This window comes from Prionailurus viverrinus, chromosome C1, assembly GCF_022837055.1.
Source record: "Prionailurus viverrinus isolate Anna chromosome C1, UM_Priviv_1.0, whole genome shotgun sequence".
NCBI lineage: Eukaryota > Metazoa > Chordata > Mammalia > Carnivora > Felidae > Prionailurus > Prionailurus viverrinus.
The window spans coordinates 196,277,807-196,301,061 of NC_062568.1; the positions used below are offsets into that span (position 1 = coordinate 196,277,807).

Sequence of the window (23,255 nt, forward strand, 5' to 3'; positions counted from 1 at the left end):
CCAAATGGGGCTCAAAAGAGGAAGGTGAAAGTTTCTAAGAGGCTCAGCTCCAGCCCCGCTCCCCCATCCTCCCTGCCACTGGCCTCTCTGTCCTGCACAGTACGGTGAGACCTGCACTGCCCTAGGTGACAGCCCCCTGTGGACACCCAAATTTAAATGAAAACCAAGTAAAGTTCAATAAAATCACAGTTCAGTGCCTTGGTCGCACCAGCCACATTTCAAGTGCTGAATGTGCACTGTGGCCCCCTACTGGTGGGTGCAGGGTCCACTGGTGCACACAGTTGTATGGGGCAGCACTGCCCTAGACCCTGGCTTCCCAAAACATGGCTGGTGGGTCAGCAGCATCGGCAACTCTGAGGACCTTGGTAGGACTGCAGAATCTCGGGCCACGTCAGGAATACTGGATAAGAACCTGGACGTGAAACCACCTTTTACAAGATCCCTAGGTGATTCAATGCACATCTGACTTTGGGACTCAGAGGAGAGAAACCTAGGGCTGGGGGTGGTCAATTCCTGGCTGAAAAGGGGGCTAGGGAAAAGTCTAAATCCTGAAGCGTGGGGCTCACCCAGTCCCCTTAGCTCCTTGGGGCAGAACTCTGGACAATCAGGCTTAACCTCCAGGCAGGAAATTAGAGAGGGGCTGGGGAGCCTGACCAGCCAAAGAGAACAGACACAGATACTGCCTCAAGTTACAGGATCCTCCAATGAAATGACCAGGTTCTTGCCAATCAGCCAATGGCGTCATGAGTTGAAAAGCCCAGGGGCGCCTGGGTGGCGCAGTCGGTTAAGCATCCGACTTCAGCCAGGTCACGATCTCGCGGTCCGGGAGTTCGAGCCCCGCGTCAGGCTCTGGGCTGTTGGCTCGGAGCCTGGAGCCTCTTTCCGATTCTGTGTCTCCCTCTCTCTCTGCCCCTCCCCCGTTCATGCTCTGTCTCTCTCTGTCCCAAAAGTAAATAAACGTTGAAAAAAAAAATTTAAAAAAAAATTAAAAAAAAAAAAAAAGCCCACCCCCACACCCAGAGCTTCTCATGATTTTTTTTTTTTTAATGAATTTTTTAGGGACACCTGGGTGGCTCAGCTGGTAAAGCATCCAAGACTTGGTTTCGGCTCAGGTCATGATCTCACCGTTGGTAGGATCGAGCCCCACTTTGGGCTCTGGATTGCCAGCTCTGAGCCTGCTTGGGATTCTCTCTTTCCATCCCCCCTCTCAAAATAAACTTAGAAAAAAAATAAATGAGCTTTCTAATGCTTTCCTCTTAAACAAAAACAGATAGTTAAGGGTCTATAGACCTTTGGGGGGAAAAGCCTCAAACGTGATTGAACAGACAGTAAACAAAACAAATGAACAGCTGGAGGCATTTAAAACAAGCAGACAGGGGCGCCTGGGTGGCTCAGTCGGGTAAGCCTCTGACTTCGGCTCAGGTCATGCATGATCTTACGGTTTTTGAGTTGGAGCCCTGCGTCTGGCTCTGTGCTGACAGCTCAGAGCCCGAAGCCTGCTTCAGATTCTGTGTCTCCCTCTCTCCCTCTGCCCCTCCTCCGCTCATGCTCTGTCTCTCTCTCAAAAATAAATAAACATAAAAAAAAAAAAAAACCAAGCAGGCAATACAAAGGGCAGAAGAAAACTTCCTTGTCTTCAGAGAGATAAGACACTGCATCCATAAAACAAGAACAGGGTGCTATAAAAGAATATTCTGAGAACAAGAAAGGGTGCCAAGAAATAAAAATATGACAAAAAAAAAACTTCAATAGGAGGGTTGAAAGAGGGGAAAATCTCTCAGAAAGTGGAACAAAAAAGATAAAGAAAATAGGTGAGAACAGATTGCTCCTGGAGGCCCAACATCATGTTGGTAAGAATTCCAGAAATGTTTAAAAAAAAGAAAATCGAGAAGAGGAAATTATCAAAGAACACCCGAAAGCCTCCCAGAAATGAAGGCCATGAGTTTTCAGAAGGAGAGGCCCCTCTGAGTCCCCAGAACGGGTAAGTCAAGCAGACCCGCCACCATAGGGCTCATCGTTGTGACCTTTCAGAACACAGGGCCTAGAGACAATATCTCATACATGTCTGTGGGTTAAAAAAACAATAATAATAAGGTGGAATACAAATAAAAGGCCCAACAATCAGACGAAATCAGAGTCTGACAGCAGCAATACCGGAGCTCTGAGGCAAGGCTCCCAAGTCCTGAGGGAAAATAATTTCCAGCCTGGAAGGGTATAGCAAGCCAAACTAAATATTGAGTGGAAGGGTATAATGGCATTTTCTGCCGTGTGAAGCTTCAGAGAAAACCCACCCCACCCCAGTCACCTTTCCCCGGGAGCTCCTGGAGGACAGGCCCCGCCGACCGGGAGGAACAAACAAGGTGTGAGAAGGACACGGGATCTGGGGACCCGGGGGAGCCCAGCGCGGTGCCCTGCAGCAGCCTGGCGGTCACCTGTCCTACTCGGGGGAGGACGGACGTGTAGGGGGTTCCGCCAGCCAGAGAAAGGGCAACTGGCCGCTTTTCTGGTGTGTGGGTCCAGACTGAAAGGAAATCCACTCTTTGGGAGAGTTTGGGGAATGAATTTATGATAGAAAAGCTTCCCCAAAGGGCTTGGGGAACCACACGCCTCCCTTCCAACCCCCGCCTCTATTTCTCGTTCACCCCTCCCCACACCCCTGGGGTGGTCGTGGGGGGGCAACTCCTGTGGTCGCAGGACCCCACGGAAGCCAGCCTGAAAACGACTGGGTCCGCGGCCCTCTCCTCACAAATGAAGAAACTGCGGGCCGGTGAGGCACCAGGGGCACGGAGACAGGAAAGTCCGTGGGTAGTTCGTGTGGTATGTTTTCGAACAATCTGGACTTGTCCCTAATACCAACCTTTCAATGGTCTTGCTTTTTTTTTTTTTTTTTTTTCTTTTTAGAGTGTTTCTTTTTGAGAGTGTGCAGGCAGGGGAGGGGCAGAGAGGGGGGACAGAGGATCCGAAGCAGGCTCTGTGCTAACAGCAGCGAGCCCGATGTGGGGCTTGAACTCGCCTGAGTTCTCCCTGATCTCACGAACCATGAGATCACGACCTGAGCACAAGTCGGACGCTCAACCGACTGGGCCACCCAGGTGCCCCTCAGTGGTCTTCCTTTTGGTTCCCTGCCTCTTCCTCTGCCTTTTCCAAGGGCTGGGCTAACCTCAAAGTGTTTGTAATTAATGAGTGTAGGATGTAAACTGCGTCTGGAGTATCTGTACGTTCACACGGAATTCTAGGAAACTCAGTACTTTGTAATTTTAACATGTGACACTCTCGCCTGGTCCGTGGAGCTCACCACCTTACCTGTTTAACAAAGCCACGGCCGCCTCTCTGACAGGGACGCCTGCTGCGGCGGGTGGGGACCCTGGGCTGGAAGTCACGAGTTCCTCTGTTACGCACTTGCTGCGTGACCTTGGGCAAGTCGCTTGTTCCGTCTGGGCTTTGACTTGTTCTGTCTGGGCTTTGACTTGTTCTCCCGCAAGACGCAGAGCGGGGACTCAGTGACCTCCCTCTCACTCGCCTTCCGTCTTGTGACTCGCGCAGTCTCCCAGTTTGGTTCAGGACATGGCCCCTCGGCCTCTCCAACTCTTGTTTGCCTCCCACGCCCTCCATTCCAGAGGGAACACCCCTGCCCTTTCCTGCCCAAGCTCGGGCCTGGCAGGCACTGGCCTGCAGAGGACAGGAGGTGAGGAAACCACCCCGGCCGTTTAAGCCGCCTGCGGTGAGAGCTGGCCCCTGGCCTGTCACAACAGGCCTTGAGATACAGAGGGGCATTTGTCCGGGGGACCCATGGTTTCGTTCAAACCTTCACTCTGGCCTTTGGCCCAGGGCCTCTCTTTCCTCCCCACCCTCTCGGGTGGCAGTACCGGCCCCCACCTTTGCTAGGAGGGGGATGTGGACACAGCACAGACCCGAGCGTCCCCTCTGTAGGTGGGAACACGGGCAGACGGAGGTTGGGAAGGAGGGCAGGGGAGCCATACGCGCACGCCGGGTGGCCGAGGTGAGGGTGGCACAGTTGGGGCGAGGGTGGAGGCAACGGGGCCGTAGGCAGGGTTCGGGAGGAGAGGGCTAGTCCCCGACTCCCTCACCGACAAGGCAAGTGACTGCGAGCAAGGCACTTCCTTCTCCTTCCCAGGCCTCAGTTTCCGCAGCTTTCAAATGGGAGGGACTGTCCCCCCCTTCTGCCGTGGGGACCGAATTAAGTAAAATGACGAACTTGCAAATAGTGTGTTGTCACAAAGTAAAAGCCTTTGGACTCTGATGGACCCAAGCCCACATCCCACTGCTGTCACCTCTAAGCTCCCTGTCCCCGGCAACTCAGTGACCCTTTGTGCGTCTCATTTGCCTCATCTGAGGTAACAGAGAGAGGTGTGTGGCTGGACCAGAGTGTAAGGCTTGAACAAGAACTGACAGAAAGTACCTTGCCCAACAAAAGCATCTGAACGAAGAATCAGTCAGAGCCGCGTCATGGCTTTTGTGGGCCCCCCCCACCTCAGAATAAATCTTCATGGGCTCTAAATATTTTCTAAATCTTCCTTACCTGATGTGAGGAAAAAAATTGGAAACATTTTCTTCTGCACTCAAAGTTGGTTTTCTTTGCCCCCCACCCCGATTAAAAAAAAATTTTTTTTAACATTTATTTATTTTGGAGAGACAGAGAGAGACAGAGCATGAGCACGGGAGGGGCAGAGGAAGAGGGAGACGCAGAACTCGAGGCAGGCTCCAGGCTCTGAGCTGTCAGCACGGAGCCCGATGCAGGGCTCGAACCCCCGACCCGTGAGATCATGACCTGAGCCAAAGTCAGACACCTAACTGACGGAGCCACCCAGGCGCCCCAGCCCCCACCCCGATTTTAAAAGAAATTAAAATATTTTGGGAGTCCTTACAAGTTTCATGAGCCTTGTGTCTGTCGTGCCCAGTGGGTAAGCCAGCCCGATATTGTTTCAGGGTTGTCTCGGTGCTGACCTGTCCCGGGTGCTGTCTCTAAGGCCTGAGGGCCCCGGTGTCCTCTCTGAAGAGTCGCCCGTGGAACTCAGAGTCCTGGAATACCAACACCTCATACCTCACACCCACAGAGCTGAGCACAGGGACCCCTGTCTTTGCAGGACCCCTTAGCTTCAATGCCGGGTGAGCCCTGTCCTGAGGCTGACGACCTGGGAAGACCACAGGCGTGCAGGCTGGAAGAATCCAGGGCCTTGGGTGTGTGCGGGGGGCCTGGGTCCCCAGGAGGGGGGTGGCGGATGGTGGCCACTTAGCAGGCAGTCGTGACTGCTTCTGTTGGGCCCCTCCCCTGTGCCCAGCTCTGTACTTAGGCCTTCACGCTCACAGTCTCATCTAATCCGTATGGCACCCATTCTGCTTCTCACCCAAGGAAACTGAGGCTCAGAGAGGCCGTAACCCACCCGGAGTCGCAGAGCTACCAGGGCAGGGTTGGGGCCTGGTCTTCTGCTTCCCAAACCAGACACCTCCCAGCACCCGCTCTGCCCTCCTTGAAGTTGGAGGGAACATGGAAGAGACCTTTAGGGCGTGCAGAAGAGGCAAGGCAGCGTGAGTCTGGGGTCCAGGGAAATACACGAACGAGCAGGAAGGATGTAAGGGGTCTCCAGGGGCACCTGCAACACTCCTGGGGGTACTGAGCTGCACGGGGCAGGGAGGCGAGTATGTGAGCATGTGCCTCCGTGGGCCAGTGTGTCCCCAGGAGACCCCGAGGGAGCTAGGCCAGGTGGGGCTGTTGCTAAACACGCTAATAGGTGCTTCATTTCCTTGCCCAGCTGCCCAGAGCCACATCTGTGTACCTACAAATTACACAGATGCCGTGCTCAGCCAAAGCCTGCCCTGTTCAGGGACCACTGATGGCCTCGGGAGAGACAGGCTGAGTGACAGAAGTGGCTGATTGTGGGGGCGGGAGCCTTGGGCTCTGGAGTTCAGCAAGGGAGGGGGGATTCCTAGTTGCGGAGAGTGCCCGATCTTCCCCTCCCCGGTCACACCACAGCCTGGTGGAGTGAGATACGCCCTGAGTGTGACCCTCCTTCCCACAGCGGAGAGGACAGAATGGGCCTGTCCACTCGCAAAACGATCTGCTGCACAGCCACCCGAGGCAACAGATCTGACCCTGCTCTCCCCTGCCTAGACCTTCAGCGGCCTCTCATCAGCTAAGATGAGTGAAGTCCGAACTCCTCAGCAGGTTTTCTTACTGCCTGGCAGCATTTAGACATGTGCTTTCCAATATGGCAGCCACATGTGGCTACTGACTTCTGGAAATGTGGCTGGTCTGAATCGAGATGTGTGGTGCCTGTAAAATACCCATGGGACCCCCAGGACTTAGTACAAAGTAAAAAGAATTGAAAATATCTCAGTAGGAATTTTTAAACTTTGATTACCTGTTTGATGCTATTTGGAATATACTGAGTTAAATAAAATATATTCTCAAAATGTATTTAGCCTGTTTTTTCTTCTTTTTTTTTAATTTTTTTTTTTTTTAGTAATGTTTATTTATTTTTGAGAGAGAGAGAGAGAGAGGCAGAGAGAGAGGGAGACACAGAATCTGAAGCAGGCTCCAGGCTCTGAGCTGTCAGCACAGAGCCCGACGCGGGGCTCGAACTCACAAACCGTGAGATCATGACCTGAGCTGAAGTCGGACGCTTAACCGACCGAGCCACCCAGGCGCCCCTTCTTCTTTTTTTAATGTTTATTCATTTTTGAGACACAGACGCAAGCGGGGGAAGGGCAGAGAGAGAGGAAGGCACAGAATCAGAAACAGGCTCCAGGCTCCAAGCTGTCAGCACAGAGCCCGACGCGGGGGCTTGAACCCGTGAACTGCAAGATCACGACCTGAGCTGGAGTCGGACGCTTAACCGGCTGAGCCACCCAGGTGCCCCTTAACCTGTTTCTTTTTACCTTTCATCTTTTTTATTTTTTAAATGTGGCTACTAGAAAATTTAAAACTACGTGAGTGCTTCACATAACATTGCACTGGACAACCCGTTCTCTTTGCTGCCTCCCCTACCGACACTCACTCACTCATTCCTTTGGTCGTGCACGCATCCACTCCGTAAATATTCACTCATCGTGTGCTATGTGCTAGAGATGGCCCTCAACAGTGGAGACGAAGAGGAAACGATACGGGCCCTGCATGTGAGCCCACATGGAGCTGAAGGACCACACTTTAAAAATGCCAAAGCCGGGGCGCCTGGGTGGCGCAGTCGGTTAAGCGTCCGACTTCAGCTCAGGTCACGATCTCGCGGTCTGTGAGTTCGAGCCCCGCGTCGGGCTCTGGGCTGACCGCTCAGAGCCTGGAGCCTGCTTCCGATTCCGTGTCTCCCTCTCTCTCTGCCCCTCTCCCGTTCATGCTCTGTCTCTCTCTGTCTCAAAAATAAATAAACGTTAAAAAAAATTAAAAAATAAAATAAAAATGCCAAAGCCTTTGTGCTGTACACGCCTCATAACGTTACTTGTCTCTCTCGTATTTGTGCTTCTCTCTAGGGTGACCTCCTAACCCCGTCTGCCTGGTGAACTCCTACTTATACTTCAAAACCAAACCTTCAAATACCTCAAAAACTTATGTCCCATGCTCCCCACCCCCCCCCCAAAAAAAAGGCTGCTTCATGAGTTTGTTACGGCCGCCCCTCCTCCCCGCTGGAGTTCTGAACTACCACGTGGTTATGCAATTTTATGACTGTGTCAGTTTCCATGTCACTTCTGTCTGAGATGTTCCCTTTACCCCGCCCCCAGAAATCATCTCACTTACCCCCGTGAATTTCCTTCACCAGCTCTGTCTTGTTTGTGACCCATCCATCTCTCCAGACCCTAAGCTCTGCAAGAGTGGGGAGCTTGTCTTTTTCACCCAGAGGTGACATCCCAGTGCCTGGCACAGTTCTTGGCACCCTAGGAAGCACTTAGGAAATGAAGACGATGCCATATGGGCAGCAGTGCAGGATGTTACAACGGAGGCTCTGGCACCAGACTTCCCAACGGGTCCCGCCTGCTTCTGCCCTGAGCCCCTGCAACCCTTCATCATGCAGCCACAGCCGTCTCCAAACACCTCAAGGCTACCCCAACCTAGAACTTACAGTGGTCAACAAGTCTTCTGTACAGTATCTGGATCCTGTAGACCTTTCTACTCTCCTCTCTATTAGGCCCTCCCATCCCTGCCACAGGGCCTTTGCACGTGCCAAGCACTCTTTCCTCACCTACTGACACATCTGATACTTTACCCCAAGCATCACTTCAAATCCCCGTGTTGTGCACTGTGACAACGCCACGTCCCTCTCTCCCCACTGGTTAGTTAGCATCTTCCGTCTGATGGCTGTTCATGTCCCATGCCAGATTCAGCTCCACGAGTGCAGGGGCCGTGTCTGGGTTTTGATTTTTACCTTTTGAATCCTTAGAGCCTTGAAAACTGCTTGGCACACCGCAGGTGCGAACACATAGTTGCTGAATGAAATAAACCACTGGCTTAGTGAAGGGGCTGAGGGTGTTCAGTAATTGCTGGCTGAATGGCCCTATCGAGCCAGGATCAAGCACAGATCATCTGGCTTGTGCTTTCCTGCCACATGTGGCTGTCAAGGTGATGCAGACGAGGCACGAAGACACAAGACAGGCTGTGAGTGCTGCGGAGCTCAGAGAAAGGGCACTGAGGAGGGTGCCGGGGGGGGGGGGGGTGGGTGGGGAAGGCAGGCTGCTTGGGAGGGTGGAGTTTGAGTGTACTATGTGGTCACTAAATTCTTGGGTTGGGGCAGGGGGTACAGAGTGACCTGGGTCTGAATCCCTGTAATGTAATAGTAGCTGACATTGGTTCTAAGTGCTAGGCTCTCTACTAAGTACTCTATGTCTCTTTGACTGTCTCATCCACCAGAAGTGGAAAGCATATTACCATCTAAATTTTGTATATGAAGAAACCGAGGCCAGGGTGCCTGGGTGACTCCGTGACTCGGTTGCCCAGGTTGAGCACCCGACCCTTGATTTTGGCTCAGGTCACGATCTTGCAGTGGTGGGATCAAGGCCCATGTCGGCCTCCACGCCGAGCATGGAGCTTGCTAAGGATTCTCTCTCTCTCTCTTTCTCTCCCTCTCTCTCCCTTTGCTCCCACCCTCCTTCTCTCTCTCAAAATAAATAAATAAACATTGAAAAGAAAAAAAGCTAAAGTATGTTCTTTAAAAAAAAGAAAGAGGGGCGCCTGGGTGGCGCAGTCGGTTAAGCGTCCGACTTCAGCCAGGTCACGATCTCGCGGTCTAGGAGTTCGAGCCCCGCGTCGGGCTCTGGGCTGATGGCTCAGAGCCTGGAGCCTGTTTCCGATTCTGTGTCTCCCTCTCTCTCTGCCCCTCCCCCGTTCATGCTCTGTCTCCCTCTGTCCCAAAAATAAATTAAAAAAAAAAAAAAATTTAAAAAAAAAAAAAAAAAGAAAGAAAGAAAGAAAGAAAGAAAGAAACACACCAAAGCCCAAGGAGGTTAAATAACTTGTCCAAGGTCACCAACTGAGATGGGGCACGAACCCAGGCAATCTGACTTAGCGTCTGTTCCATATTTTGAGGGTTCAATGTTAAGAATAAGCATGTAATGATCGCTTAGTATGTGCCAAGCAGTTTTCTAAAAACTTTATAAGTTTTATTATTATTGGTATTGCTATTATATTTTACTGGGATTTTTTTAAAATGTTTATTTTTGAGAGAGACAGAGCACGAGTGGGGGAGGGGCAGACAGAAAAGGAGACAGAATCTGTCAGCACAGAGTCTGACGTGGGGCTCGAACCCATGAACTGTGGGGCCATGACTTGAGCCAAAGTTGGATGCTTGACCGACTGAGCCACCCAGTCGCCCCTACTGGATTTTTTTTTTTTTATGTTTGTTTATTTTGACTGAGAGAGGTAGAGAGAGGCAGTATGCACACAAGTAGGTCAGGGGCAGAGAGAGGGAGAGAGAGATTCACAAGCAGGCTTCTTGCTGTCAGCACAGAGCCTGACGTGGGGCTCGAACCTACAAACTGTGAGATCATGACCTGAGCTAAAACAAGAGTCAGATGCTTAACCAATCAAGCCACCCAGGCACCCCTTTTACTGGGATTGGGAGAAGCCAGCACCCTGCTCTCTCAAGAATCCCTGTTACCTATCCGTGTGAGAGGTTTGAACCCCAGAAGCATCAAAGCCAGATTGACCCGGCTCTCCTGGGTGCCCTTTGGGAAGTTACTTAACCTCTCTGTACCTCCGTTCCTTTCTGTAAGATCAAGGTAATGAATGGGACCTTCTGGATAGGGTTGCTGTTTTGGGGGGAAGTGAGATCATGACTACAGAGCCCCTGGGGTAGGGTTTGGCACAAAGCAGAACTTGAATACATTCACTTCTCTCCCCTCCGCCCCATGTAGGAAGATCTCCCCAAACCCCCCGTCTCACCAGAATCGAGGCTAAAATCAACAACTGATCTAGAACCACCGAGATCCTGGAAATCCAAGGCCAATAAGATGAGGGAGGGAGAAGAAGAGAGGAAAATGTTAAGCTAGTCAGTTTCAAAATGTGTCCAGGATTGAGAAAAATGAGTAATTATAATGTATTTCCTTCTTCCTGCTGTGTCAACTTGGGGTTATATAACTGAACCTCTCTGTGAGGTACCCCTTGGGGGCCTCCAGGAGGCAGGGTTGGCCGCGACGTAAATAAATATTTCTGTGCTCTCTGCCCTGGGCTCAGGTTCTGAGCAAACACCACAGCCTGCGAGGGAGGCCGAGACAGGGAGGAAACTGGGTGTAGAGTGAGTTCTGGGCTGGGAGTCAGGAGAGCCGTGTTCAGGGCCTGGCTCCGCGTCAGAGGACGTGGACATTAGCTTTCATGGGAGAGTGACCTGGGAGGAGGGACTCCAGTATGGGCTGGGAGCCACAAATCCCTCAGTCAGTTCTCTTTTGCAGATAGAATAAAGGCCCGCCCCTCCCCTGGCCTGGCATTCAAGTCCCTTCACGTCTTCTCCTGCCCCTTCTCCCATTCCACCTTGGCACCCACACACCCTGCAGCTTGGCTCTTTGGGACTCTCGGGTTTTCCTTCCCACAAGGTTTTTCCCCTCTCTTGGCAGGTACTCTGCTCCCTGTGAACTGGCAGTGTGCTACAGTGGGCAGACTTAGGGGTTTTAGAGTTAGGACAGACGTAGGGGTTTTAGAGTTCCCCCGGGCTTGGAATCTGGCTGAATGGAGTCACCTTGGGCTTGTGACTGAACTTCTTTTGAGCCTGTTTCCTCCTATGCAAGCTGGGTTTTGTGATTTCTATCTAATTCCTGGTTGCAACAGTCAAATGAGATAATAGCTGTTCATAACAAGTGCCAGTGACTTCTCCTTGCTGTATAAACCGGGCATGTGTAAGGGTTTTGCCTACAAGAGTCATTTAGTCCCGAGTGCCAAACCCCCGGCAGAGTGCCTGCACAGTGGGCACCAGAAATGCTGGTTTCCTTCTCCTCCAAGACCTGCCCAGAGCCTCCCCACCAACCTCAAGGAGGTCGATCTCCTCTGAGAATCTTCACAGCATCTCATAGGGACCCCGGTTAGAACACTCGGCATATGAAAGTGTAATTAGTAGACTGGTCTGTCTTCCCTTCTATCCTAGGAGCCCCCTGGGGGACAGATCCTACCTGAGAGCCGTATTGCCAGCCTTCGGCGCGGGGCCTGCCATCTAAGAAGACACCTGAATGAATCAATGAATGAATGCACACTTCGTGGAAGAGACGGGCAGATGCCAAGGAAAGGTCAGCTTCGAACGTGCACTGAACTCTCCAGACTCGGGCTCCCTGAGCTCTACTGCACCCCCACCCCACTTTACGCAAGCCTTGTAATGCAAAGGGCATATGTCTTCCTTGACTTCTCTAGAAGAGGTAACACCTAAGGAAGGACCGGGTGAGAATGACCACAGAAAGCTATTACACGCGTATTCTAGACCACGGCAGCATAGACATCTGGACGTCAAGACCCCCTGGATCCCAGGAATGACACCCGAACCCTCTTCTTTGTTCTGACTGGTTCCTGGGTGCCTGAGAGGACACATACACTAGACCACTGTCTTCAGTAAAAACCCCCAGGCCCCGAACACACACGAGACTCCCTCCCTTCTTTCCTGAGTCTCCCAGTCTGTCTGTATCTGCTCTCTCTACATCTTCAATAACCTGTTTTCACCTCCTGCTGGCTCGCGTTTAATTTCTTTTTAAACGTTTACTTATTTTGAGAGAGAGGAAAAGCGTGAGCAGGGGAGGGGCAGCGAGAGAGTGAGAGAGAATCCCAAGCAGGCTCCACGCTATCGGCACAAAGCCTGACGCAGGGCTCGATCCCACGCACCATGAGATTATAACCTGAGCTGAAATCAAGAGTCAGACACTTAACCAACTGAGCCATCCAGGCGCCCCCTCGAGTTTAATTTCTATCGTTTATGAAGGACCCTCTAGGCTGGTCCTGTGGGACCCCCTCTGGGTCCCCAGACCCAGCCCGCCAGCATCAGAATGAAGGTAGAAATAGTGGAATTTCCAGAATAGCCAGTGGTTCATGAGTCGTACTTACTTGCATAGTACCTGGCCTGGCCTGGCCAAGCACCCAGCATAGGATAACCATCCAACAACTGCCCAGTGGATTGAGGGCAGAGTGTTTTTCACTCCATCACGGGGCTGGGATATGCCACTGCGAAGGAACAGAAGCCACCAGCCTCTTCCCTGGGGACCTACTTGTTGCAAAAGGAACTCAAAGTGTAGAACGGCCAAGACCTTCGTCTTCTGCACGGGGTCTCCTTGCCGCTCCAATACCATCGGTCGCTTCTGACTTAGTCTTGGCACCCGACATCTTCCATGAACTTTTCTCAGTCTGATCAGCCAGCACGCATCTCCTTCTTTCCTCCTGCCCCAGGCAGAATGAGCCACTTCCGTTCTCCCAAACTCACCGGTGCTTCCCAGGATTCCCGGATTCTGGCTGCGCAGAGTTTTCCATCCCACAAGGTCTCCAGCAATGTCTCCTGGCCACTCGTCCCACCAAGAGGCAGAGTCTCCTTGTCCACTCCCTAGAATCAAGGCGGGCCCTGTGACAGCTAGCACCACTGGAATATGGTGGGAGTGACACTGGCAGTTCTGGGTACAGCCCTTAGGTGCCATCGTTTGCTTCCTGAGCGTTTGCTCCTGGGAACCTCCCTCTTGGAACCCAGCTGCCACGCCGCGAGAAGCCCAAGGTACACGGGGAGGCCACAGGTAGATGCTCGAGGTGACAGCCCCAACTATGTTCCCAACTGGCAGCCAGGGTCAACAGGGGGCCATGCACATGAGCCACCTCGGATACCCAGGCCAGTCGCCTGAATATCTGACCGAAACCTGGTGAGACATCCTGAGCGAGAACCTCCCAGCTGAACCTGGTCAACCTACAGCGCCAGGAGACAAAAAATAATAAATTGTTGATTTAAGCCACTAAGTTTTGGAGCAGTTGGCTCCCCAGGAACACGTCTTCCCAACTCCGGCCCGCTAAACCTGCCTCGATCATGAGACCTAATCGCCCCCTTCCTCCCCAGGTCACCTTTGCCACCTCTGACCTCTTTTAATAAGTGTTTACACTAATCATGATGACTTTGTATTGAGATTCCGGGACCTACTTTTCCTTTGAAACACGTTACCAGTTTATTTGAAACAGAAATTTCCCATCACTTCTGAAAGCAGAGAAAAAAAAAAAAAAATGTCCATTGCCATCAACAGAAGGTAACAAAATAAATTAGACGAAGCAGATCAATGTCGTTAAGTTCCAGCTTTCTAGCTGGACAGTTACCTCCCAGTGTCTGAGCCCGGGGCTGACCCTCTCTTTGTTGAAAAGATGAGCAAGTTTTGTCGGAAACACTGGAGCCGGACTCTGAGTTCCAGGATCCGGGCAGTTACAGCAGAGCAGCTTCCAGACCCTGGATCGCACAGCTCTGGCCACTGTGTCCTTAACTTCAACAGTTAGGGGCGGCTTTGGGATTCTCTCACTTTCCCGATTAGAGCAGGCACTGTATATAGCTCCCTGGTCTGGCCGGTCCGTCGTGTCGTGGCATTCTCCAGTCTTTCCAATATGTTTAAAGACCCTCTTCCCACCTAAAATGCTGAGCACCACCACCCCAGCCTGGCCTGAAGCACCGACTTGCCTTCATTGTTGCAGGATTCTCCCGGATTTGCTTCTTTCATTATTGACGTATTTCCTCTACGAAGATTTTCAGTGTGGGTCTGTGTACTTCCCCTTTGGCAGTCTTATTTACCTAGGAATATTTTTCTTATGACCTCATGTTCGAGTGACAGTTTGGCTGGCTTTAAAACGTTGGATGGAAAGAGTCCTTCTCTTTCAGTTGTTAATAACTTTGTGACTTCCTTTATCGAGAGTCCATAGTGAGGAATAGAACGGCCATCAGATTCTTGGTTCCTTCGAGAGAGTCATCATCTCTCTCTCTCTCTGCTCTTCCTCTGTCTTTCATAGTCTCAATTTCAGCCCCATCAGTGTGGATTTTCCCTTATTTCTACCGTTGGCTCCTCTAGGAACCCTTTTAATCTGAGCTCAGCCGTGTTTCTTTAATTCTGGAATGTTTACTCTCCATCATCTGATTCCTTATTTCCCCTCCCCATTTCTGTTTTCCTCTCCTTCGGGGACTCCTGCTCCTGCTTTCCATCTCTCTCTGCTTTTCTTTTTTATTTGTTACCTCATTATCTTTTCCTGCTCTGGGGGGATAATTCTCAGTCCGAATTGGCTCTTGACTAGTGAACTCTTCAGTGGGATCCATCCTGATATTTACACCGGTCTATTCAGTCCTTTATTTTAAATAGCTCTTAAATACCACTTGGTTCTCACCTATGACTTCTTATTCTTGCATCGTTTTACAAATGTCTGCTCTTAATCTCCTTAAGTATTATGATCAGGTTTTACTTTAAAATCTTGGTCCCAGGGCACCTGGGTGGCTCAGTCGGCTAAGCATCCGACTTCGGCTCAGGCCATGATTTCATGATTCATGAGTTTGAGCCCCGCATCGGGCTCTGTGTTGACAGCTCGGAGCCTGGAGCCTGTTTCGGATTCTGTGTCTCCCTCTCTCTCTGCCCCTCCCCTGCTTGCGCTCTTTCTCTCTCTCAAAATAATAAACATAAAATTTTTTTTTTTCAAATCTTGGTCCCTCTGCTGCAATAATTCTGCTTCAGATGGAATGTGTAGCTTGGTTTATTGTCCTTTTATAGTAGCTATATTTCATAGCTGTCTAATTACTTTGTCAGGGGAGTTCAAGTTCCCCTGGGGGTACCAGCTATCTGGCTGTAAATGAACCCCGGGGAAGGGCCAAAGGCCTAACAGGAGAGGAAAAAAGATGGCCCCGGGGTGGAGAGCCACACAGACACCCTCGGCCATCCCCTTCCTGCCGCACTCTGCCTGCGTGACTGTCAGGCTGCACCTTTGAGTTCCTAGCTGGGCAGCGGCCTGGGCGAGGGGTAGACTCTCCCAGTGGGATTCCATAGGCTGGGGGTGGGGGTGGTCGGAGGGGTGTGGATGGGGCAGTGAATGCCTCCGCCTTTGCCTGTTCTGTTCAAGTCTGCCCCCAGCTTTGACCCGTCCCAGACCACCGCTGGGCTGTAGCTACCAATTTTTGCCCTGTAAGGGCAGGACCAGAAGCAGGCAAGCTTCCCTAAAGAGCAGGACAGAGGAGAGGTTAGGAGGTCAGGGTCTGAGGTCAAACATTCATTCTGTATTGAAGGCTCGTGTGTACCAAGACATCGTGCCGGGTGATGGGGAGACAGTGGGAAACAGTCCCTGCCCTCGTGGAGGTTATGCTTTGACAATCAACCCGCAGACCCCCTGCCACTTGGGCCACTCAGTCTCCCTAAGCCTCAGTTTCTTCATCTGCAAAATGGAGATAATCACAGTATCTATCCGTAGGGTTACCGAGGCTTTTAGAAAACATGCGCACTCAGGGATTGGCACAGCACCCCGCACTCGGAGAGCGCGCAAATGTGTTAATTATTGTTGTTGTTATTATTATGACCAACGATATTGATTTCGGGGCTTAGGCAGGAACTTGGAGCTATTTCTAAAAAATAAATGAATCCCCTTTGTCCTCTGGGCAAATCAGTTCTCCTTAAGGTCTGCGACTGGAGAAAAGCCCCAGGTAGGGCATCGGGAGTTTTTGCGAAAGAGGATTCAGCGGGCTTGACCTTTAAAAAGTTTTGGTTGGGGCGCCTGGGTGGCGCAGTCGGTTAAGCGTCCGACTTCAGCCAGGTCACGATCTCGCGGTCCGGGAGTTCGAGCCCCGCGTCGGGCTCTGGGCTGATGGCTCAGAGCCTGGAGCCTGTTTCCGATTCTGTGTCTCCCTCTCTCTTTGCCCCTCGCCCGTTCATGCTCTGTCTCTCTCTGTCCCAAAAATAAAAATAAATAAACGTTGAAAAAAAAAAAAAAGTTTTGGTCAAGGGGCACCCAGGTGACTCAGTCAGCTTAGCATCCAACTGTGGCTCAGGTCATGATCTCACAGTTTGTGGGTTCGAGCCCCATGGAGGGCCCTGTGCTGACAGCTCAGAGCCTGGAGCCTGCTTCAGATTCTGTGTCTCCCTCTCTCTCTCTCTCTCTCTCTCTCTCTCTTTCTCTCTCTGCTCTTCTCCCACTAGTGCTCTCTCTCTCTCTCTCAAAAATAAATAAATAAACAAATATTTTTAAAAATGTTTTTAAAGTTTTGGTCCAAAACCAGCAAGGCAGGGAGGGGGTTGAAGGGTGGGGGGCGGGGGGTTGGGATATACAAATCAAGTTTCCTTTTCCAGAAAGAACTATTAATACCACTCCAGGTGGTACGGTTTCAGATAACCAGTCCTTTCCCCCAGTTCTTTGTTCATTTTTTTTTTTTAACTGCTAAAGAGCAGCACAGGGAGGAGTTAGAACTTCACAGCGACCCCACGGGCGACGGCTGGATTTCCAGGCCTATTAGCTCTGGGGCCAACGTTGCCACTGGGCACAGGAGACAAAGCCCCGGGGCCCACAAAAATGTTTCCATTTCTTTCAAAACAGAAGAAAAGAGGAACTTCTAGGTTGAAGAAAATGTTTTAATATACCAATGCAGTGGGGCATTGGGGAGACATGGGGAGACAGTGGGCTCCCCACTAACCAACAGGTGGCTCAGTCGGTTAAGTGTCATCTTGGTTTTGGCTCAAGTCATGGTCTCGCACCTTCGTGGGTTTGAACCCCGGGTCAGGCTCCACACTGTGCGGAGCCTGCTTGGGATTCTGTGTCTCCCTCTCTCCACCCCTCTCCCACTCACGCTGTTTCTGTCTCTCCCAACATAAATAAACTTCAGAACTATATATTAAATATATATATTACTTAAATATAGATTCAATTAAATATTAAATATATTGAATTTAAAAATTAAAAGTTTGAATTTAAAATTAAATATTAATTATTTAATTAATTATTAATTAATTATTCAATGCAGTCGTAAATAAAACTTTTGATATTTTTATGGAGGAAGGGGCCCTTGAAGGCAGAACTGCCTAGGAAAGTCAGGATGCATCACTGGTTACCTCTGTGACAACCAGAAGGTTGCACATGTCTCCGAACCTTGGTACGGAACTAGGGAATCCTCCTAACTCGCTTCCTGGGATGCTGTGGGTGTTACAGGGAGGGAGGCATGCGGGGAGCATTTAGCACCGTGTGGGCGCGCCTTTGTTTCTCTCTGTGACCTGCAGGCTGAAACCTTAGAGAGTCTGGGGGTAGGGGGATGGTGGGATGAGGTACAGCAGTGGGGGAACTAGTTACACAATTGCTTTTGACGGCACAAGAAAGAGACTGAGGAGATACCCCAGGTGCAGGAATGTACAGAAGCTTCCGCGCAAAGCCAGAGTGCTGTGCTGGGGGGTCTGCAAGAAACTGGGGGTGTGTCTGAATCCCCAGTGCAGGCCGGGGGCGTCGGTAGCCCTGGAGAAGTGGGATGAGTGAATGGTGTGTAAACTGTGGAGGAATTCAAAAATTCAGAGGCTCTTTGCCCTCCAGGTTGGCTCCACAGTTCCCAAGACACAGGTTTCTTAAAAGGGGAAGAGAGGGGCTCCTGGGTGGCTCCGGGGGTCAGGCGTCTGACTTCCGGCTCAGGTCATGATCTCAGGGTCTGTGAGTTCGAGCCCCACATCCGGCTCTCTGCTGTCAGCACCAGAGCCTGCTTCAGATCCTCTCTCTCTCTCTCTCTCTCTCTGCCCCTCCCCGCCCCCCCTCCCAAAAATAAATATTTTAAATAAATAAATAAAGGGGAAGGGAAGCTAATATCTATTGAGTGACTGCTGTGGATAGTTTTCTCTCTAATAAATTAGGGAACTGAGGCTCAGAGAGGTGCCATGGCTTAAACAAGACCCCACAACTCCAAAGCAGAGGTCCAAGCCCTTGCTCCTCGCCCAGGCCTGCTGCTGACTTCTGCCCAAGGCTGGCCTGGAGCAGGGCGCACCGGCTCTCCGGGGTCTGCACCACCTGCCCCGCTTCCTCAAGGCCCCCAGCAGCCACCATAGGATGTGGCAGTCCCACCAAGGGCCCCAGCGGCTCAGGAGTGGCGGCCCAGGCAGGAGGCCGCTCACAGCAGGCCCTGAAGCTGGCCGAATTACAGGCCTCTCTGTCTTAGAGACTGGCACACCCTCTTTTCCTTCCTCAGGCCAGCCTGCAGCCACCACTCCCGGGAGTTCAAACCACAGGAGAGGTTCCCGCCTCCCCTGCCACACCTCCCTCAGCCTTACCTACACCCCAGCCCTGCTCAGGAATCCACAGCCGCTCTCTGCCTTGGCTCAGTCCCCCTTCTTCCTACCTACCTCCTCCTGCCTGCCTAGGATCTCTGGTTCCCCTAAGGAATTTGTTTGAGGGAAAACAAAGAGGGACCCATCTGGCAGGATGTGGGCAAAGAGTGGGATGCCAGAAGCCAAGATGCCAATGACTGCATCAGCAGGCTGGATGGAGGTGGGGAAGGTGATGGGGCAGCACGCACAGGGCTTGGACATTGTCCAGGAGAAATAAACAGGCTGCGGCTTCGAGGCCGCCTTCAGGGGCCCTTCGATGGCAGCCTGCAAAGTGTGCATCTGCCCAGGTCCATCTGACAGCAAGAGTTCAGCCTAGGGGGTTGCCTGGGTGGCCTCTGCTTCCACACCTTTAACTGGAGGGTGCCCTCTTGGGGCGCCTGGGTGGCTCGATCGGTTGAGCGTCTGACTTCGGCTCAGGTCTGATCTCACAGTTCGTGAATTCGAGCCCCGCATTGGGTTCTGTGCTGACAGCTGGGAGTCTGGAGCCTGCTTCGGAGTGTGTGTCTCCCACCCCCCCCCCTCAAAAATAAGTAAACATTAAAAAAGCCAAATTTAAATGGAGGGTGCCCTCTCTTACTGCCAAGGGTCCCCGTAGCCCTCACACACTGTGACCCTGTGTCCCAGGAGCAGTGGGGAGGGGATCAGTGTGGGTGTTGTTTTCCTTCTCTTCGGACCCCCGCGGGTCTCTGGGGCACTGATTTGTCCAGGGCAAATTGCAAATTGAACAAATGATTGTGGAAATTACGGAAAGCGCTATGAGGAGAAGTTATGAACCCGGCTCTTTCGAGGGGTACAGTGCCTCTGATCTCCTGTGGATGTGTTCCCCCCCAAACTCTCCCCTCCACCTCCGACCTTTGCTTCTTACATCTTCCTGGTCACCCCGGGGAGGTGGAAACCCAACATCTGCCTTCCGGGACTTCAGAAAAGAGAAAGGCTCTTCACAAGGTTCTATTCCCAAAGACACAGCTCCTCCCGGCCTGAGGCTGGATTGGCCACAGTCCATAGAGCGACAGGGAGCACAGGAACTGGTCTCTAGGATTAGCCGTTGATATAAAGCTACTACAGCAGATTCCCCTAAAGTCGCAGCACATTCCTCTAACCCAGCTCAGCGCGTGCCTGGCTGTCACACACACACCCAGCGGTTGGCCTGCTTGGCACCACACTGCCCCCTCTGACCACCTCACCATCGGCCGCACAGACACGAGCAGGGTCAAGGTGAGGAACGCCCCACCCCCATGGAGGGGTCCCGGGGGCTCCTTTCCCTTTTCATCTTCTGCTCCCATCAGGTACCCATGGTCCTTTGCTGTCTCTTGGCCCCCTTCCTTCCTTTCCCCCCATAACTTTGAGATGGTCACTGAGAGGACATGAGAAAGGTATTTGACCTACCCAGACTTCCAGCTCCTTCACCTATGACCATGTGGCTCCTTCACCAAATCCGTGTGGGATTTGGGATTCCAGGTGCCCTTCCCTACCTCTACGCTCTGGATATGCTAATCATGTTACCCCTCCTCCCCATAGGAAGCAGGGATCCCGGATCTGTTATTTTGGGCTTTGGTTTACACTATTCCGTCCGCTTAAACCATTGTCTTCTATATCCATACCCTCCTGTTGGGATCTGGCCATTTCTAAATTCACTACTATTGGCTGACTACTCACCACGTGTCAAACAGTTACTACATACCGATTCATCATTCGTTCATTCAAAAAAAGATGTAGTGAGACCTACTCTATGCCGATATAATGGCAAACCGAACGGACATTGTGACATTGTCCCTGCCCCCCAGGAGCTTCAGTCTAGTGGAAATTATAGCTTATGTTTGTGGAGCGCCTACTATATACAGACTCTGTACTGAGTACTTTATATGGATTATAGTACTTAATCTTTCGGAGAGACAGCTTCTTTTAACGAGTACATCAAACTGAACCACAGAGGAATGAAGGCTTTGGCCCAAGGCTAAGTTAGCCTCCGGCTAAGGGGCGCTGCAGGGATTCTGACACCCAGGTTGACTGATTCCAAAGCACCGGCCCCCAACCACAGTGCTTTCAATCCCATCTCCTCCGGGAAGCCTTCTGGATCCTCCTCCCAGACTAGAGGGCTTCCTTGGTCCCCCTAAACCAGCCCTAGTATTTGTGACACACCCATCTCCTCCTCCCACCCAGGTCCCCAGGCGGTTGAACAGCAGCCCTGCCTGCCTCTTTCCTCTGGAGCAGCTTGTCCGGCGAGCCACCCAGCAGCTGCTGCAACGTGTCTACTGAACTTGCTGATCCGAACCCTAACGTGGCTTTTCATCTCCTAGAATCGCAGATCCTCCTCCCGGAGGGGTGGGGGCCTCCGCATAGGACCCACCCACTAAGACGCCCATTTCACAGCGGTTCAAAGCCCCTTCCACCTCCCGGCTGGCCAGGTCAGCTCCCCTTTCTTCCGGGGAGTCTCAGGCTCTCCGCAGAGGCGTGCTGGGGGGCGGGACAAAGGACCGACTTGCTTCCTCCATGCCGAAGTGTCAACCCCCCAAACGCAGTCCAAGGGCGCTTCTCTGCTCTCGGTTGAGCTTGTCGGGCACTCCGGGCCCCTTTACGCCTGCCCCATCCCCATCTCCAAGCCCCACGGGAGATGATCAACTTTCCTCCCGCCAGCCCTGACCGCTGCCTCCGCGCACACACTCCTGGCCCTCCCTCTAACGAAAGTGGGGCGACACCCGGAACCCCTCACTCCCCCCACCCCCTCCGGGCTCTCCTTCGCCCAGGGCGGCCGGCAGGTGGACCGCGGGCCGCCGCGCCGGAGCCCGGCCGCCCGTGTGCCCCCCGCAGACCCGGGTGAGTCCCGGTGCCCCTTACCTGCCCGACGAGGCGCCCGCCCCGCGCCGCCGCCGCCCGCTCGCCCTCCCGCCGGCGCCGCCGCGGCCGCCCGGGCTCTTCCCGCCCGGGATCCCGCCCCCGGCCCCGCCCCGCCCGGCGCAGGTGATCCTGGGGAGGGGCCGAGCTCGCCCCTCGGTCCCACCGCCTTGGGGACCGCCCCGGGGGCGCCAGGGTAGGGACGCTGGAGTGGCGGCGCCTCCCCGTGGTGTCCTCGCGCCTCTCCCGGGCCTGGGTCCTTTTTGGGATTCCGGTTCTGGCTCCTCGTCCGGGGCGCGCAGCCCAGCCGGCCACCTCTTCCAGGTCCGTTTTCTCCAAGGGCGAAAGCGGGGAGAAGGCACCTGACAGATACCGCAGGCCGGATGGAGGTATCTTTAAAGTGGGATTGTGTTCATCTGATTGGAAGATTTGGGGGCAGGTTGGGGTTTAGACAGCCGCCAGGTGTTACAGCAGGTTTGATAACTAGCAAGGGTCAAAAACTGCCCTGGGGAACCTGCCCCATTTCCTCGATCAGACCGGCTCGCTGCCGTACCCCCAGCACTCTAACCCTGGCACACCACAGGCCTTCAACCAATATGTACAGAAAGAGGGAAGAGGTCTTAGGAGAATCCCAAGCCCTCTCCTTTTCTAAACAGGGAAACTGAGGCCTGGGAGGCAGAGGCGAGTGGCCCAAAGTCACATCGAAGGCTAGTGACCGAACCAGGAGTGTTTACAGAGAGTGTTGGGTTATGGGCCTACTGGCTTTGCCACGGGGGCCTGTGGGGGGAGTGAGGGGTTCCGGGTGTTCCGGGGCCCCTCAAGCCTTGCCCACTTCCTCCCAGGTTGGCAGAACTGAGTCCACCGTGTTTTCACAGGAAACTCCAGGTAGTATTTATTAACAAAGATTGAGAAGTGTACATTCTGAGGGGCACCTGGGTGGCTCCGCCAGTTGAGCGTCGGACTTCGGCTCAGGTCAGGATCTTACGCTTGTGAGTTCGAGCCCCGCGTGGGCTCTGTGCTGACAGCTGAGAGCCTGGAGCCTGCTTCGGATTCTGTGTCTCCCTCTCTCTCTGCCCCTCCCGTGCTTGTGCTCTGTTTCTCTCTCTGTCTCTCTCTGTCTCTCTCTCAAAAATAAATAAATGTTTAAAAAATTTTTTTTGTAAAGAAGTATAATTCTGAGATTCTGCTTCACCAAAGACCTGGGACACAACCCTTGACTTCAAAGAACTTCACTGTGGCGGGAGAGGGGGACCTGTCCACAAAGCAGGGGCCATGAAGAAGGGAGGGGCACCCAGTGACAGTCTGCTCAGGCCCTGGGATCTGAGATCTCTACGGCCACTTCCAGATGCTACCAGAAGCTCTTGCTGGGATGTGCATGGGGTCAAGGGCTCGAAAGTCAGTGGTCTCAGGTTCTAATCCTAACTTCATTGCAAGACAGGATTTTTAATTTTTTTTTTAATTTTTATTTAAAAATGTTTTTAGTTTATTTATTTTGAGAGAGAGAGAGAGCAAGCAGGGGAGAGCAGAGAGAGGGAGGGAGAGAATCCCAAGAAGGCTCTGTGCTGTCGGCCCAGAGCCAAATGCGTGGCTCAAACTCATGACCTAGCCCAGAGACCAGTCCAAGAGACGCTTAACAAAGCCACGCAGGTGCCACGATAGGATGTTTTTTTAAA

General features: G+C 52.5%; 1 protein-coding gene across 2 annotated transcripts in view; it reads right to left on the bottom strand.

Moving 5' to 3' along the window:
* The window catches only part of NCMAP (non-compact myelin associated protein), a 40,650-nt gene extending 19,010 nt beyond the window's left edge, over positions 1-21,640 (bottom strand). The window contains exon 1 of one of the 2 annotated variants that reach the window (XM_047872338.1): positions 21,586-21,640. The gene's annotated coding sequence lies outside the window, so the exon portion shown is untranslated. Of the gene's footprint in view, positions 1-4,540; positions 4,562-21,585 lie in introns of those variants that run through there. The other variant, XM_047872340.1, reaches the window with a different exon arrangement.
* Between the last annotated feature and the right edge of the window lie 1,615 nt (positions 21,641-23,255).